At 34.4% G+C, this 17868-nt stretch overlaps 1 pseudogene; it reads left to right on the top strand.

Annotated features, from left to right (window-relative positions):
• Positions 1–1647: 1647 nt before the first annotated feature.
• The window catches only part of LOC118892025, a 34847-nt pseudogene continuing 18626 nt past the window's right edge, over positions 1648–17868 (top strand).

The raw sequence follows: 17868 nt of genomic DNA, 5'->3' as shown, positions 1-17868 counted from the left end.
GATCATTTTGAGTTAATTTTTGTGAAGGGCACTAATATAAATTGTATTGTGTTTTCAATTTTAGATTCCACTTGTTTATTGCTTCTTTTTAGGAAAGCAATGAACTTTGTATCTTACAAACTTGCTACACTTGCCTACTTCCAGGAAAAGTTTTTGTCTATTTTCTCAGATTTTTCTACATAGACAAGCATGTCAGTGATTTGTTCAGTGGAGTGAGTGATTCAGTGATATCTGATGAAATCTCACAGCTGCACCTTTCTCTAGAAAATGTACTAACTCTTACTAATTTGCAACTACATAAAGGGGCGCTGTTTTGTCCAAAAGATTATGCTGATGTGTGTGTGTGTGTGCGTCTTACCAAGGCATCCAGAGTACTTGCCACTTCCTCTGATCAGGTTTAATTAATATTATATCATAAATATAGAGGATCAATGTGGTGTTCTGCAGAATATCTAAGTGTTGTAAGTATGGTGTAAGATAAACCATAAATATACTAAGGGGCCTACCACAGATGTGATATTCTGGGAGTTTTAGTATTTTTGTGACATGCTGGGATATCCCTTGTAAAGTTAAAGACAAGATAGGACAATCAGTACTTCCTACCACTTTAAAAGAAGCACAACACATGGTAGACTTCCTTGAGGTTTGCAGGCAGTATATTTAATGCTTGGAAGAAAACTCTGAAACTAAGATCTATTTATCAGGTTACATGAAGGGTTGCTTATTTTGAATATGGTTCTGAGCATGAAAGGTCTCTGCTGCAAGTCGACACTACAGTACAAGCAGCCTTGCCGCTCAGGCCATGTGAATAAACTGATCCCAAGGTATGAGAGGTATATGTGGTAAGAAGTGAGGCTGGTGAAACCAATGACAAGGCCTAATAAGAGATTCACACACTGATCCTTAGAGTCCTGGCACAAGGACCTGCTGTCTCCAGAAGATAATTATGCACCATTTGAAAAGTATCTCCTTGCAAGAAACTTTACATCAATATACCAAGCAGTCAGGATTGACCACTAAGTTTAAGTTCAGGTGATCCCAGAAGGCTATAGACTAGAAGTGGTCAATCTAGAACTGGGTTCAAGGGGTCCAGAGGGCACATGTAAACTGCACAAAAGATGATCAAACTCCCATGTTATTTTCCACTATTGTACTGATAATTTTTTGTCAAATGACATCTATGACCTTATTGGGATTTCCTATACCTAGCTGATGGAGAACGGAAAAGCCTAAGGTTAATGCAAGGATAAATTAGCTTAGTATGGGTGTGCATGTCATGGTCTGCTTATGTTCTATAGTCCTAAGCAAGCTTGGCCCTGAAAGACAGTGGTGAAGGGTGTATTCTCAGTAGGCAGAGTTTGGGCAGTGTTACTGATCATCCACTTTGTATAGAAAGAGAATTGTCCTGAGGAAAGTATATACAAGAGGCATGTGGATGGACCTATAAGACACAAAATATACTGTGTGAATATTTGCATCAAGAGTCAATGCCCTTCAGAGAGCATCACCTGCGGAAGAGGCATTAAACCACCACGTGCACAAGACACCTTATTAAATTAAGTGTCATTAAATGTCATCCAGTCTTCATCACTGGGCATCCCAGTGCTTGTGCCATAGATTATGAATGGAACAGCCATGGTAGTATAGATGGAGGTCCAGCAGCTCGCGATCTTAAACCAGTGTGATGTCGTTCTTGCTGGTGCTGAGTATCTGACCTGTCAGTGCCAGAGAACAATGCTGAGTCCACAGTACAGCACAGTCCCTCAAGTAGGAGGACCAGTAATTTGGTGGCAATTTGGTTACAATGAACGCCTTAGAATCTGGAAAGGGCAATGACTTATCCTGAATTGTCACTCATTCTAGAAATAGTTTTGCTTTCCATTTGTGCTGTGGCTCAGCCAGCTCCACTACTTAAATACATACTAATGTGGGTTCTCCTATAACATATCCTCAAACTAAGGATTCTTAACAGCAAAAGTACTGCAGCAGCGTGTACATGACCATGCATCAGCCACAAACTTCACTGTCCTGAAGCTGTTTGTCTGATTAAGCAGGTTCACAGCCTCTTGAAGAAACAGGTGAAATGCCAACTTGAAGATGAGTCTCTGAAAGGATGCGATGCTGTCATTCAGAGTGTGGAATAATCATTAAAGCCATGGCTGTGATACAGTGCATTGTTTCCAATAGATGGAGTACATGGGTCTGGAAATGAAAGAATGGAAGTAGCAGTGGTTCCACTCGCCAGCATTCCAGTGACTAATTTGTGCTTCCTGTCTCCTCTAGACCCTTGAGTGTAGAGTAGGTCACTTCCACAAGGAAATACACTAAGATTTTCACTAGACTTAAAGCTATAACTGCTGCCTGGTGTCTTTGGGCTCTTTACAGCAGTTGATCAACTGGTTCAGAAGGAAGCTACTATACTACCAAAGGTAATTAACTGCGACCATCATGAGGGTTGCTGTTCCATAACAAGGGCAGGGCAAAAGGTACACGGCAGTCAGGAGATCCTGTGGGTATTTCTTGGTACTTCTGTGCTTAACTTTAATTGTAAATGGGTCAGTAAATAGACACACCTGATAAATACACAGTAACCAAGGCTCAGAATTCTTAGGGATCAGAATTTCCACCATGCAACCACAAAGACCAGTAGAAGTACTAGTTAAATGTAAGAGGGGTCTTGATTGGGTAGCAGAAAAACTAGATGATACACATCAATTACAGCCTTAGACCAACTGCAGCAGCATGTGCTGCAGTTCATTGCAATAACTTTTCTATTGTAAAACTTCTCTTAAGTTGTGGCCAACCTTTGGCCTGGATGAAACGAACTAAACATGAGAAGGAAGCAGATTTGAACAGTACAATGCCTTGACCATGGTGGAGACTAATGATGTCGCATTTAGATCCCTTTTATTAGGACAGTGTATCCTAGCTGCCTTAAGGGTTGTCTCTTACTGGTTCATAGCTTCCTCCCTTTCAAAGGTTTACTGTTGTCCAAATAAAATAGGTTATGCTCGCTGCAGGGGGCAACCTACAGTCAATGATTGGCTGACAAGGATGCTTAATGCCTTCCTCTTTCCTCAAACTGAGGCCTATTTGTTGGACTCTTCATGCTCTGGGACATCTCATGAAATCAGACTGAAGCTACTCCCCTGCTATGATCTCATCCAACTTTTACCCTATTCTGCTTATTTCACTCACTTTCTCCTGAAATGAAGAGAGAATTCCTTCAAAAAACCATGTGCAACTAAAACCCTGTATCAGCCTCTGTTTCCAGGAAAGCCAAATTAAGACACTTTGTGACCATGAGATTTTAAATTAAAAGTACGAATTTTCAGCTTTCTCAGTTGTAATCTATTAAAGGTACAGTTGACCCTTGAACAATGTGGGGGTTAAGGGTCCTAACCCCGGCGAAGTTGAAAATCTGGGTATAACTTTACAGTAGGCCCTCTGTATCTGTGGTTTGGCATCTGCAGGTTCAACCAGCCCGGGGTCATGTAGTACTGTAGTACATATATATTGAAAAAAATCCACATATAAGTGACTCCATGCAGCTCAAACCTGTGCTGTTCAAGGGTCAACTGTATATGTTCCTGCCATTGCTCTGTAGGTAGAGGTTTCTACAAAATCAGCCACTCTATAATTCCTAATACCCTGCCTTCGGTCAGCTGAGTAGTTGAATGTTGCAATAATGGTGTCTTCTATATGTTATTGTATCACACAGTACAATTTTCAAATGCTGAGAAGAGAGATAATTTGCTTGGCTCTGATATGGAATATATATTCTGGCCTTTTTCTAACTGTATCTTGTACCACTGGTTCAGGCGTTTATAGAATAGGGTTCTTGTACACCTGATCTCATGTCACTTCTGTAGACTACAGTCCAGGCTCCCAGGACTTTGGACTTCTCCACAAAACTGAGCTGATGTCTAGGCCTGGCATTGGCTTTGTCCCAAAATGTGTTGCCCTGAGGGCAGACCATGGTACTGGTGAGTTAATCCCTAGGCCTGAGAGAAAGTTATGCAGCTGCTCCTTCGGAAAGTGCTAAAACGTGAGGTGCGGATGTCCACAAAGGCAAGTGCAAAGCCCCTTGTCATATATGGTACAGACCCAGAGGCACTGAGGCTCAGGGTGCTGGCTCTCCTCATATCATCATGTTCCAGGACAGAATTCTTAAAAGTGAGGATTGGAAACTCACACCTGACCTTTCAGTGACTGTAAAGATATGTTTTCAAGGTAGAAGAATTGAACATTATTTATTAATGGCTTTAGCTTGTTTAGATATTTTAATTATTTAATCAAATGCATATATATATATGGATCTTATACTCTTGCAAATGTTAGGTTGGACTTAGTATTGCAATCATTAGTTTAGACCATAATTTCTATATTTGAACCCAGGTAACATATTTGTATAATGAACATTACAATATATTCAAGCATTCCACATGCACAACTTTTTCCCTTTGTTCATCTTCTTCATCTACACATTTTTTATACTTACATGCCTGAATTGTGAAATGCACATTAACTCATCTTTTTTACAAATACATTTCATTTTATTCAATACTATCCCCACTACTAACCTCATTATGTCTATTTGTATTATTTCTCTGTTTTTGACGTAGTTTGTAACACCTCTCTATTTTGTATCATATGAGAACCTTATTAATATTCCATTTACTTGCTCTTCTAAAATTCTTAATTAAAATGCTAAACAGTATATTAAATCAGATGGAGGCAAAGAATGACCTCTGTGACAGACCATAAGACAACTTCCTCAATGTAATATTGCTATTTATCATGTTTCTTGATATATTACTTCAGATAGTTTTCTGTGACTGTGAAATCAATTTAATATTTTCTTAAAATACAGTTTTGCTTTAAAACTTTACTTATGGATCTCAAGGTCATCATTATAACCTGTAAGAAATAGACTTCTTCCATTTTATAAAAATCATTAAATAAATGTTGTATGATGAATACTTGTCTTAATCAGGATTCAATTTAAGAAGTGTTTTGTTTTTCAAAACACTATCATGAGCCATAATTAATGTAGAAAACATAGACTTTTGGTTTAGTATATTTAAAAAATGGGATTGTTGTAGGAAAATATGAATACCTTGTAGGAATTTGTTCAATACATGTCTATAATGTTCGTTCTTTCCTTCTAAGCTCACTGTATTAGGGCACAGAGGTTTTTACTTAACAACCAGAGACTTACTTAACATTTTAAAAAATGGCTGAATAAAACCCACTCACTAACTCAGAAGAAACTTGGAAGATTCTGACATTCATTCAATGTAATGTGGAAATCATCATTTCAAAACAGTGGAAAATTTTGAATTGTTTCATGTGTTCATATAAGAATTTACTTGAACCACTCACTCCACTGAGCAAAACGTACGTTGAAGGCATATTGTCCTCCTTATTTAAAAAATATCTCAACTAAGTATTCTGTTTTTCTAACACCACAAGAGGAGTGGTTAGGGATGCCACACTTTCTGGTTGTTAGTTTTTCTTTAAATATAATTTGGGGTCATAGGGTACCTAACAACCATTTTTTTTACACATTCCAGTGTATATTACTACTTTAATATCCCTAAAATATATCAGTTAAACATCCTAACATGTACGAAATACATTTAAAGGGACAGGGATGAGAATAAAAATGTTAAAAGGCACCCCATAATAATCAACATCTTGAAACATTTACTTAAAATTATTTAATTAAACATTTGCAAAGTATAATCATGTAATTTAAATGAATGCAATTAAAGCAAGTTTTAAGTAAACCATAAAACCTATAAAATTTGAATAATTATAAAACATAGAACACGTATTTTGGAGATTATTGGAGATTATGAATAATTGAAGATTATGAATACACATCTTTTCAAAAGCTTATGCCTAGTATTATGGAACGCCATTACCATTCCCCATTTAAACCTATGATACGTGAAGCTTTTAAAAGTGAATAATGGACACAATAATGAATAATACAGGACAATGTTCCTGCCCTCATAGGCCAAAATGGGCAAAATTTTACAAACTAATGAATATTATGAGAATTCCTGAGAGTGAGAGTATTGGAAATATAAGCAGTATAATTGGAGAGGATGTGATTGAGGGACTGAGGGAGTTTGTTTATTTAAGAGGATTAGGAAAACAGATACTTCATCATGATTTTCACCAAACTTCTAGAATTTAATGAGCTGTATGTGTATATCTTACAATGAATGAATCCACTAGCTTATGAGGAACTTCAAGTTGGGCCCCCAGAACAGAGGAAGAGCCTCCAGAACTCTACGGTGATTTATGCTGAAATATTTCAGCACTTGTCAGAGAACAGAACTAATCTGAGTTATTTTAGTAATTTAAGTTGTGAAAGCTTATTTTACACAATGAAAAGTATGTAGTATGATAATGACTATGATGATAATTAAGTCTACGTTGAAGTATAGGTTAAGATACTATCTTCTCTGTGTCTATCATTATATGCAAGGTAATATTGTATACATATTTATAACATTTCCTTCTCTGTGTTTAACTATTATAAACATAAATAACTTTTTCAATTTCATCTTAACTCTATTGAATGTCTTCATTCAGTGAATAGTATATATAAAGATATGTGTGAAAATAAATAAATTGAAAATAGTTGTCATAGTAAAAACAAGCAGAAATGCAATAACAATATAAGATATAGTATAAAAGTATTCCTCAACATCCTCTCTTTGTTTTTGATGTATCTATCTTTCGTCACAAAAATAAGAAATTATGTAATAATGATTTGCAATTTTGTATATCAAAAGTGGAGCCTTAAAAAAAGGTACGTATCTACATTTCAAACTTATTGGGCCCAAAATATATTGTCAACCCCATTAAATTCCTTAAATCAGGTGCCTAATTAAAGTCACAGACATTCTGTCCAGGGCTTCAGAGTTTGCCAGTTATTCTTCCAAATAGATGAGCCAGTTGTTGAATTATAGATTTGTGCTGTGGAAAATTATTATATTAGTTGTAGTCATATATTCATTGACTTTATGTCTAAATGGAAAAACTGAAGGCTATTATACATATTAAAGTAGAGTGGAAGAAACTATAGAACTTGACCATTCTCTTTTAAAACCAGTATTTACTTCATCTTTTTATTGTGTGAATATAGCATGCATAGACTGTATCTGGCATCTAAATGTCAATTTAACCTTCAGGCTTTGCAAATTTCATCCACATTAAACTATATCTCATAAGTGCAGAATGTCACAGAGTCTAAGTGTATGCTCTAGATCTTTACTTATAATCACTCTGCTGTTAGAAAAAAAAAGTTAATATTACAATGTTTATATTCTGGACACCTAGGGCATAAATAAATTTTATTTCTTAGATGAGTCACTTAAGAAATGAGCTTGTTCAGGAAATACTGGTTTCAAGTCTATGAAAAAGGAAAAAAAAATGTTTGGAAGGGAATCAGGGTATGGAAAGATCAAAATGAAAGTTCACACTAAATGATGCATCTTTTCATTCAAGTAAATGTCAGCTATCAGTTTCAGAGCACTGTCCTTATTTTTAAGAATAAAGCCACGAATACAGTGGAGAATATGATGAAAATAAAGATCATGAAACTTTGGGAATTAATAAAATTCTTCATTGCAGAAAAGAGGGTGATTTCTTTTAGCACACAGGACATAGGGGTCATTTTCAGAGGCTGTCTTTGGAAATGTAGCCTTTTAAGTGGCATTTCATTCTGTAATATTAAAAAGCAATTTTTATAGGCCAGTTTTTCTTTCATCTGAAGTCAAGTGGAATGTAGAAATATTTCTACAAAATATTTAGAGAAGAAATATTCTTTTACCTCTTTACCTTTAGGATAACCACCCAAAGAGTTTTTTTGATCTAAAACCTAGGAGCAATTTGATGGTCCCTAATCAGAGAAGTACAACTGAAACAACTGAACAATAAAAAAGGTTACTAAGCTACACTTTACTCCCAAATGATATGGCAGGTTTCCTGCAGGTAATCCGTGTTATAAACCATCAGTGTCAGATAGTAAGTTGTACAGGCACTGGGTGTGTAGAAATCTTGCCTGACATGTTTGGATTTTATTTCTGATGCTTCCAGAAATTATATTTTACATTATTTGCAATCCTCATGGAGCCATTGATGTTTTAGATAATTTTGATCTCATAAAAATGTTTTGTAATTCGTTTGGTTCGTTTTAATTATTGGATAATTTTTTTTTTTTACTTTATTATTTTAATCAAATTAATGGCAAAACAAAGCAAACTTGAGGACTGAAATGCACTTCATAATCAAGGGTTATCACAGAAAACACATAAGCTTTATATAAGAAAAATTCCCAGAGTAATTACTTTTATTAGAATACATTTGCTTTTGGAGTAAACACAGTTTAAAAATGTAAAAATAACATTACATTATGTTTCAACTTAATTTAACATAAAATTTAATATAATTTTAAAAGAGGATGAACTAGTTTATAATTATTACATTTTAGCAACATGATCTTACTTGGACCCAAATGTACACAACAATTCCTGATTAATGCTATCAATTTAGGATATTGATGGATGTTCGTATTAATATCCCAACTCCAAATGGTTTGAACAGTAAGACATTCATTAGTCTACTTCAAAATCTGAAGGTATGACTATTTAAAGGTAGGTTAATTCAGAGACATAAAAAAAGACATCCATCCACTACACAGGATTTTTTCATCCTCTACTCTGCCTTCCTCAGCATTTTGACTTTTGTGTGAAGGTAGAAATTTTCCCCAGAGATCCCCCTGCAGATTCCACCTTGTGTCCTTTGGCCAGAATGGCATTATTATATGTCCACTCTTAAATGAACTACTAGCACCCAGAAAGGAATGACCATGATTATTTTTACCTAATGAAAATTAATCACTACCCTTGGGGAGGATGGGGGGAAAGGGTGTGGACAAAGGGAGGGGGCCTCCATAGAAGAAAGGAAACAAGTACTAAGCGATAACGAAGTGTATTTTTCACACCAACGATACTGGGAACAGTTGGTTTATTAGAAGAAACTTTGTGAATCAATAAACTGATTTGACCCCTCCTGCAAACCCAAGGGAAGGAAGAGAGAGAGAATTATTCAGAATGAGGAGATTACATGTATTTTCTCCAGAAAAGATAGCCTAGCATTGATTTTTAAAAGCTAGTTGGTCCCAGAAAGTAGGGCAGGATTTGAAGATATTTTTAATAATATTCTGTCTGTCATGAATTTGAAAAAAACAGTACTAAAATATATTTGAGTGATTTGAGCAGTGCTGACATGCCTCCTACTTTTTACTTTAAATTATGACTATCTTTTTTAACCTTTGATTTTAAGCCTTTAAGAGAAACATTTTATATTTATGTGGCATATTCAATTTAGGGATCAAGAAGCAGTCCATAAATTGATTTACTAACTATAGACCATGTTCTGCACTTAATTATTCGCCATTATATTCCTATTTGTAGTCTTAGGACAAAAAAATGTAGTTTCTCCCAACAGTGAAATAAATTCAGTCATGTCTGCTGGGCTATTTGGAAGCTATTCAATCGTATAAATTAACACTCAGTAACAGCTTAGAATTGCTCGCAAACATTTTAACTATAGAAACACATAAAAAGTCTCCTGCTGATATCTAACTAGGGAGAAGTAAGAGAGAAGAGGAAAGGAGAAGACAGGAAGGGAAGAGAAGTTAGGGGAGGAAAGGGAAAGGGAGGGCAGGAGAAGAAAAAAAATCAAGAAGTGTCTTAAGAAAAGTGAATAAGAAGTATTTTAATCTATTTTTAAAAGTTCAATGCACTTAAATTAACTGCTTTACTTAGAAAAAAATCAAGTATGCCACTTTTCTTGTGAATTAAGCTAATTACAGAGCCCCAAAATGTATTTAAAAGGAGCTGTCAATTTTTGGATTAGAAACACATAATATTCATTATTATAATACTACATTCCTCATCTTTATTCAAGTAATTTCCTGTACTTTTTTATGTGAGCAATAAATTCTAATACAATGGAGTCTCTGAGATTAAAATAAGATCCTATAGTGTTTGAATCAATCAGAAACAAAATCAAATATTACCTCAGATTTAACACAGTTGTGATTTTAAGAAGAGGCAGTGAAAGACTCAGTTCTTAGCAGGCAGAACTTAGTTTGAATGTACTGCTTGTTCTGCTAAAAAAAAATTTTGTTGTTGATGTTGTTTAACAAATCTAAATTTCATTCATTTAGCTGAAGAATAACAATAGTAAAGCATATCTTTGTTAAATCATCTAGGTGTACATATATATGTATTGTACGTGAGAGCATGTGAGACTGAATATGTGTGTGTTTCTTGTACAGAGGTTTATATATATACAAATAAAAATAAAAATTTAATTCAAAATATGTTATTTTAAAACTGAAATCAGTGTGATTTATATTCATCGGTACCTTGATATTTCAGTCTATTTTCAGTAGTACCTAATAATTTTGTAAAGCCTTTTACAGAATATGAAAAATGAATTCAAAATTTATTTTAAGCTTAACTAATATTATCTGAAATTTGCTATATATATATACCAAAAAAACCCAAAAAACAAAAAACTAGTACTCAAGAAGAACAAACTGGAAACAAGCAGTTTAAAATGATAAACTATTTTACATAGTTCCAGTTTGCATGGAAAAAAAAATTAATTATTTTTAACTTTAGTTTCTAACATGGTTAAGATACATTTAGGAAAATTTAAGAAGCTAGACGTATAGTGAATTAATATTCATTTACATTCAATTATAGTATAAATTTGAAAATAACAAAATCAAAACCATGCTAGTATGTTGGCCATATGTGTGAGAATTTGTAAGTAATATTTCTGTATTTAGATAGCGTTAGAATTGATTAAATACTAAATATAAATACCTGCGTTTGAAAAGTTTTTTTTTTTTAATATTAGTTAAAATCTAGAGAACTTGCTTCATAATCATTGTAATTTATCCAGGCAACGTGTACAAACAATATGGGCATACATTCTTTATTGATGATTTTAAATAACTCGATTTGAAATTCAGATAATTTAAGTGGAAAACAGCCATTGACTCAACATTCTTTTATTAAAATGGTGGACATAATGACCAACCCCTGAACTGTCAGCTTCTTGTTGCCTGGTTGTTGCACTACTATATGCAAAGGCCCGCCTCTGAATTCCATGTGTAGGTATCTGGTTTAAGCTTATTATTTATAAGTTTGGTAAACATATGCGTAAACTCTGAATTTATTTTTATACTATAGGCCAATTTGAAGCATCTGAGTCCTATAAGTATGGTTCTCATGTTAAGGTGTATAGGTCAAAAAGCCAACACTGTCCTAGAATATTTATGAAGAATATGGTGAGGTACTCATTATAATTTCAGAAGCCCAAAATAATTCCTAGTTTTATCTGTATGTAACTTTTTTTCCCCCTGAACTAGTATGGACCTCACAGAAATAAACTTGAATAGCCTAGGTAAGGGATAGGGAGCACTGATACTGATCTTTTCCCTTGGGAGATCTTTCTGAGTTCTGTATGTCTTAAACCTAAACAGGACCTTCCTTTACTAGGATTGTGGAACAGCCTGTATATGCTATTTGTTGTTCTACTTTTTCTCCCTCTTTCCCTCCTTCCCTATCCCCCCTTCCCCTTTGTCTCATGTATTCATGCAACACACATTACTTGTTTAACATGAATATGTGGCTAAAAGTTGGTAGATTCATCAAGACTACCATGATAGTACCATAAAGGATAATAACTGTTTGGCCAGTTATAGAAATCTATTTTCCAAATGTCACATTGTTCATAGACAGTCATGGGTTTGTTTGACAATCACTGCATGCTTAATGTGATATTTTATTGGCTTCTATGGACTCTCATATAATTTAGTTAGAACGAACGACAATTCTTAATCACCCCCACTAAATCAATTCTGAATGCTGATCGATTCTGTAACAGTATTTTTTTGAAAAGACAGCTCTTTATTCACACTGATAATTCCAATTTTTCTTATATCTTATGGCTTTCATTTTATGCTAAAGAGAGGACATCCTGAAACTTCCTAAAGTAATTCTAAACTTGTTCAAGTGAATATTTTTTGATCTCTAAAATCCAAAATTCAAAATTTGGACCACATATAATAATTTGTGTATATTAATAAGCCCATGTACCTGAATAATACAATCTGAAACTTTGAATTAAAATCTTGTTTACCAGTAGAGAGGCAAATTCTAGCCTCATTTAGCCATTGGTTTACTAGACATATGACTCCAAATCTTAAAACCAAAGAAAGCTGAGAAAACTGTATTGGCCTAGTGCCACATTTCAATGACTGAGTAATAAACTCACTTTGTTTACACTGATATGATGCACTTGAAAAACATGAACACATTTCATATAATCAATAAGTATACCATATGTTTTAGTGAAACGTATCAATAGTTGTCCTGAGATTCAGTTATTCGTTCATACAATAGATACATAATCAATGCCACATTTGTCAGATATTGTGATACAACAGTGAGATACATAGTAATTATTACAGTATTTATTTGCTGATTTTACAGAGTGAGATAACATCTTGACCAGCTTCACAAAAATAGCATGTACCCAGAAGTGGAACACAGATTTTTTTCCCATCATAACCAGCAGGATACTTATGTTCCATTTCAGAAACACTATGTCTTTAATGAAGATTGAGGAAACATCACTATCATATCAGCACATTTCTAAATGCCCACAACGTAAATATGGAAATACCTTATTGTCTCTGTAATATAACCCTTTTTCAAATGCCTACAGTATTATTATCACGCTTATAGGAAACTGTAATCATATGTTGCTTTTCACTGTAACTATTCTCTCATAGGTATATGTTTTATTTCACCAAAACTACAGGTTATAATACTGATAAAATAATGTGTTGATAGAAAGTTAGAATTGAGAACTATTCTTTCAAAGACTCTGGTGGGCATTGATTTTTTAAAAAAAGAAATAATAATAAATCAAGAGGGCAGGAAGACACTTTTAGAGGTGATAGATACGTTTACGGTATAGATTGTGGTAATGGTTTTATGGATATATACTTATCTCCAAACTCATCAAGCTGTGTAAACATTAAAAATGTGCAAATTTTCGTAATTAATCATATCTCAATAAAGTGGTTAAAAAAATTGTATTTATTCTGTTTATCACTTATGGGCCTTTCTTCCATCTCTTGCATAGTAGAGAGATTAACAGTACCCAAAGAACTTAACAAAACTAATTTAGGAATAAGTAAAGTGCTACAGAACAATTATAAAAAAACTGAAGAACTACTTAGGAAGATTTCCACAAAGAAAAAAACCAGGACAAGGTGAATATCTTCCCAGATTTCATCAAACTCTTAAGGAAAAATGATGCCCATTTTATATCATCTTATCTTTCACATAAATCATCCTTTTAAAAGACGTTATCGGGCTTCCCTGGTGGTGCAGTGGTTGAGGGTCTGCCTGCCAATGCAGGGGACACGGGTTCGAGCCCTGGTCTGGGAAGATCCCACATGCCACGGAGCAACTGGGCCCGTGAGCCACAATTGCTGAGCCTGCGCGTCTGGAGCCTGTGCTCCGCAACAAGAGAGGCCGCGATGGTGAGAGGCCCGCGCACCGCGATGAAGAGTGGTCCCCACTTGCCGCAACTAGAGAAAGCCCTCGCACAGAAACGAAGACTCAACACAGTCATAAATAAATAAATAAATAAATAAATAAATAAAAAAGAATAGTCTTTAAATAAAAAAAAAATAATAAAAAAAAAAAATAAATAAAAGACGTTATCATTGTTACCTGAAAAGAATAGTACAATGAAAAGAAATTATATAGAACGATCTAACTTATGAAGATGAATTCAAAAGCATTAACCAGAATATTGGCAAAGCAAATCTAGCATTAATATAATTTATGAAGTAATAACCTCCATGGTACTAGTGATTTCCTAATTCTCGTGGTGAACTCAGAGAAGTTATTGTATTATTTCCTTCATAACCTATATTAATGATACATACATTATTTTATGTTTCAAGTATATATTTGAAAAGTTAATAGAGAAAAGATTTGAACATCCTGCTATGAGTAGCTGTCATTTATAGTGCTTGATATGTACCCATTTTTTAGTAAAATAACGTTCAAAAAGATGATCCAAGAGATCAGTGTGTCTTCTAAACTATTAGACAATCTAAAAATCTTATATGATATCATCAAATCAAAACATAAAAAAAAATTCAAATAACAGCCATAAACACCAACAACAAAGTGAAGAAAATACAGCAAATATGTTTTATCAAGGGCAATCATACCTGCTTCAGAGAGCTATTTTTCACACACAAAAAATTAATAAAACAAATACCTAATACACTTATGTATTCATTAAAACTCAAGTTCCAAAATCACTTATTCCTAGTGGCTGGAGGTAATTGGATTCTATTTCTTTTAAATATTAAGTGTAAACAGTGCTTACCAAGAATTTAGGTATATACAAGAATTTTGGAGAACTTTAATATCCACTAGTTCACTAGGGTCACTGTTTAGACATGAATAACTGAAAGACCCACCCAGCAAGGACTCATTATATGAAAAAAGCCCAAACAAAGCACAAGCTTGGTTCAAGGAAGGGTTTCAAAGGGGCAGGTGTCAAATGAATGATTCTAAGATGCTCAGTACCTAGTATTCAGATTGTCTTTTCCCTTAGTACACAGTCATTATCAGACCTATGCCTGTGTCTCTTGCTGGTAGAAAGATCTACGATAAAAAGTGAACAACAGGTAAATTTAGCTTTTTGAATAAAATATTTTGGGGGCAGTGCTATCAAAGATAAAAAAATATCTGTATTATCAGCCGAAGCTGCAGCAGTGTCTGAAAACTGGATCCTCTACAATGATCTGGAATTTTGGAGGGAATATAGAGGAATGGCGCCATTCTATAGCAAACATGACTTACACACACTATTGCACTGAGAGCAGCAATGGGTAGTGTGATGAGTCTGAAAAGGAGCAATATATTGAAGGTCAAACCATACCCAAATGGTGATTGATCTTTCTTCAAACTTGATACCTTGTTTGTGGCTCTAATAGCTACTCAGTGTTTGGTAAAAGCTAACTATTTCTACATTCAAAATAATCTAAATGCATAATATTTTTATATACATATTATTATACTATAGGTATATTTTAGCCATCTATAATGGAAACTACAAGAAAACTACTTTTGACTTTACATTTTTACCCTTATTCTTTTTTAAAAAAAAACAGGCTATGCCAGTCAAATGTCAAATAAAAGTGATCTTAAAGTAATTTTGTAGTTTATGAATTTTAGAGTAAATATGTATGTGAGGTATAACTGAATAGTACTTTCACAAATTATATCATTTTCAAGAGCATTTCAGGTATGTATGTGTTTACTCTTATAGCTTCATTTTATAATTATTCTATATTCATTATGAATCATTTAGTAATGATATAACAGCTTTTTGACCAAGACGTTATATATATAATTAATAGAGATATGAAAAAATGTCTCTGCATACTTTGATTATGTCATTTTTATTGTTGTTTTAATCTTTTATGTATAAAATTCTCTCAGTTAATATTCCTTTAAATTAGAGTTTTGAAAGTTTTGAAAGGTTCATCTCAGAACCTTTTTATATTCTTAAAGAGAAAAAAATGATCCCAAAGATGTGATTTTTAATGTGAGATATATATATATATGATTTGTATTGTATTAATAAATAAACGTGAGAAACTTTTTTTTTTAAATGTTTGTAAATTGTTTAATGAGAAGATGCATTTTAATTATTATTTATTTATTTATTTTTGGCTGTGTTGGGTCTTCGTTTCTGTGCGAGGGCTTCCTCTAGCTGCGGCAAGTGGGGGCCACTCTTCATCGCGGTGCGCGGGTCTCACTATCGTGGCCTTTCATTGCGGAGCACAGGCTCCAGACTCGCAGGCTCAGTACTTGTGGCTCACGGGCCTAGTTGCTCTGCGGCATGTGGGATCTTCCCAGACCAGGGCTCGAACCCGTGTCCCCTGCATTAGCAGGCAGATTCTCAACCACTGCGCCACCAGGGAAGCCCCCGTGAGAAACTTTTTAAATTTATGATTTAAAAACTGATCTATGAATCAGTTTTAGAATACCAAAAATAAACCCATTACATACTAATGAAACTGCACTCCTTCTCGTGTGGGACTCAAACCCAGCCAAAACTCAGATTGTGACTCGGACCCACAGGCAGGAACTTAACCCACCCGCACCTCAAATTAGGACTTGAACCCATGATCCCTGACTAGAAGGGGACTTGAACCCACTGTCTTTTGATTAAAACCGCTCACCTCATGTCAGGATTTACTGAAGCTCGGGTTCTTTTGTCTGGTTACTGAAAGAACTCAGTGAGAGGGAAAGCAGCAGGCAAAGGGTGAGTTTATTAGCATAGGATGCTTGTGAGAGATACAAGCGGGCTGGCAAGGGAGCGCAGCAGCCTGGAGAACAAAGAGGGCTACATTTTTATCATCAAAGAAAAAGCGGGGAGGGGAGAAGACCACCTTCTTCCTCATTCTTGGGCAGACGTCAAGGCTTACATCATTAGTCTCTCCTTTGGCCCTATATGGTTTAATGGGGACTGTCATGGTGCTATTTAAATCATACGTATATTAGCAAAAGGGTGGTAATGTATACCAAAATATTGTAATTTATCTCAGATTTTGGTATAATGTCCCCTTTCACCTAGTTTCTTTCCCCTTTCACCTGTATTTTTATCTTGTCTACATCAGAAATGCTACTTTTCCAGGACTAATAACTCTTTGAATTCATGTAACAAGATTCAGACCCCATATGTATTGTCTTGTGTTTTAATTATCAGGACTTGTGACTTGAGTGTATATGGAGCTTGGATGCACCTGGTCTTCTTCAAGGTAGTGTAGATTGTTGTTACATTACTAGATTCTTTTCTCAAGTGGTCATTAGCTTACAACAGTCTCCCAAACTCCCTTAAAATTCCCTTCTGTCCTTAATCCCCTAGTGGGATTTCTAAACTGACTATTTAATTTATCCTACTCTATCCCTATCACTAACACAATCAACACATTAAAAAAATGATGTTCTCTAAAACAACAATAAATTACTCAGAGAAATGATATTGTTTTATGTTTTTGCACCTATCTTTAAAGTCTGCTTTAATAGAGGATAACTTGACTCCTATATCTGTTTCTGCATTCAATTTGTTACAAAATGTTTTTGTCAAAGGATATAAAGGAAATCCAAAAAAGGATGAAATCCAGGAAAGGATTAGCAATTAATTAGCTTCTGAGATCATTGTGGATATTCATCCTGATCCAAGCTAAAACTGTATAAGTGAAATATGAAACCATACCAATGAACTTGTCATACTCTACTGAAATCAATGTCTATGTTGCACTGTAAATGGACCTATTACACAAGTATAATTTTGTCCTTTGTTACTTTGGAAAATATTGCTTCAATAGTTATACAGATCTTCTGAAAGTTGATATCACATTTATTAATATTACCATTTATTTCATGGAAAATTCTTTCAGTGTTGAGGAGCCATCAGTTGACAATTTCTAAAATTCTAATTTTTGCCCCAGAGCATTCATTTTGCTAATAGCAATGATCAGAAAAAGTTGTTTTCCTTAAAGTGAGTGGCTCACTTTGCCTTCTCTGTAAAGTGTTTGCAAAACACCCAGGTCTGAATTACCATGATTTCTTTACAAGATTTTTTTTCAGTAAAAATGGTTTCCCTTGGGGGAAAAAAGTATTTAGTTTAGCTCACAACTCAAATAATCACACATGTAGT

This window comes from Balaenoptera musculus, chromosome 3, assembly GCF_009873245.2.
Source record: "Balaenoptera musculus isolate JJ_BM4_2016_0621 chromosome 3, mBalMus1.pri.v3, whole genome shotgun sequence".
In the NCBI taxonomy this organism is placed as follows: domain Eukaryota; kingdom Metazoa; phylum Chordata; class Mammalia; order Artiodactyla; family Balaenopteridae; genus Balaenoptera; species Balaenoptera musculus.
The sequence above is the reverse complement of the archived record's forward strand: the minus strand, read 5'-3'. Positions and strand labels throughout refer to the sequence as shown.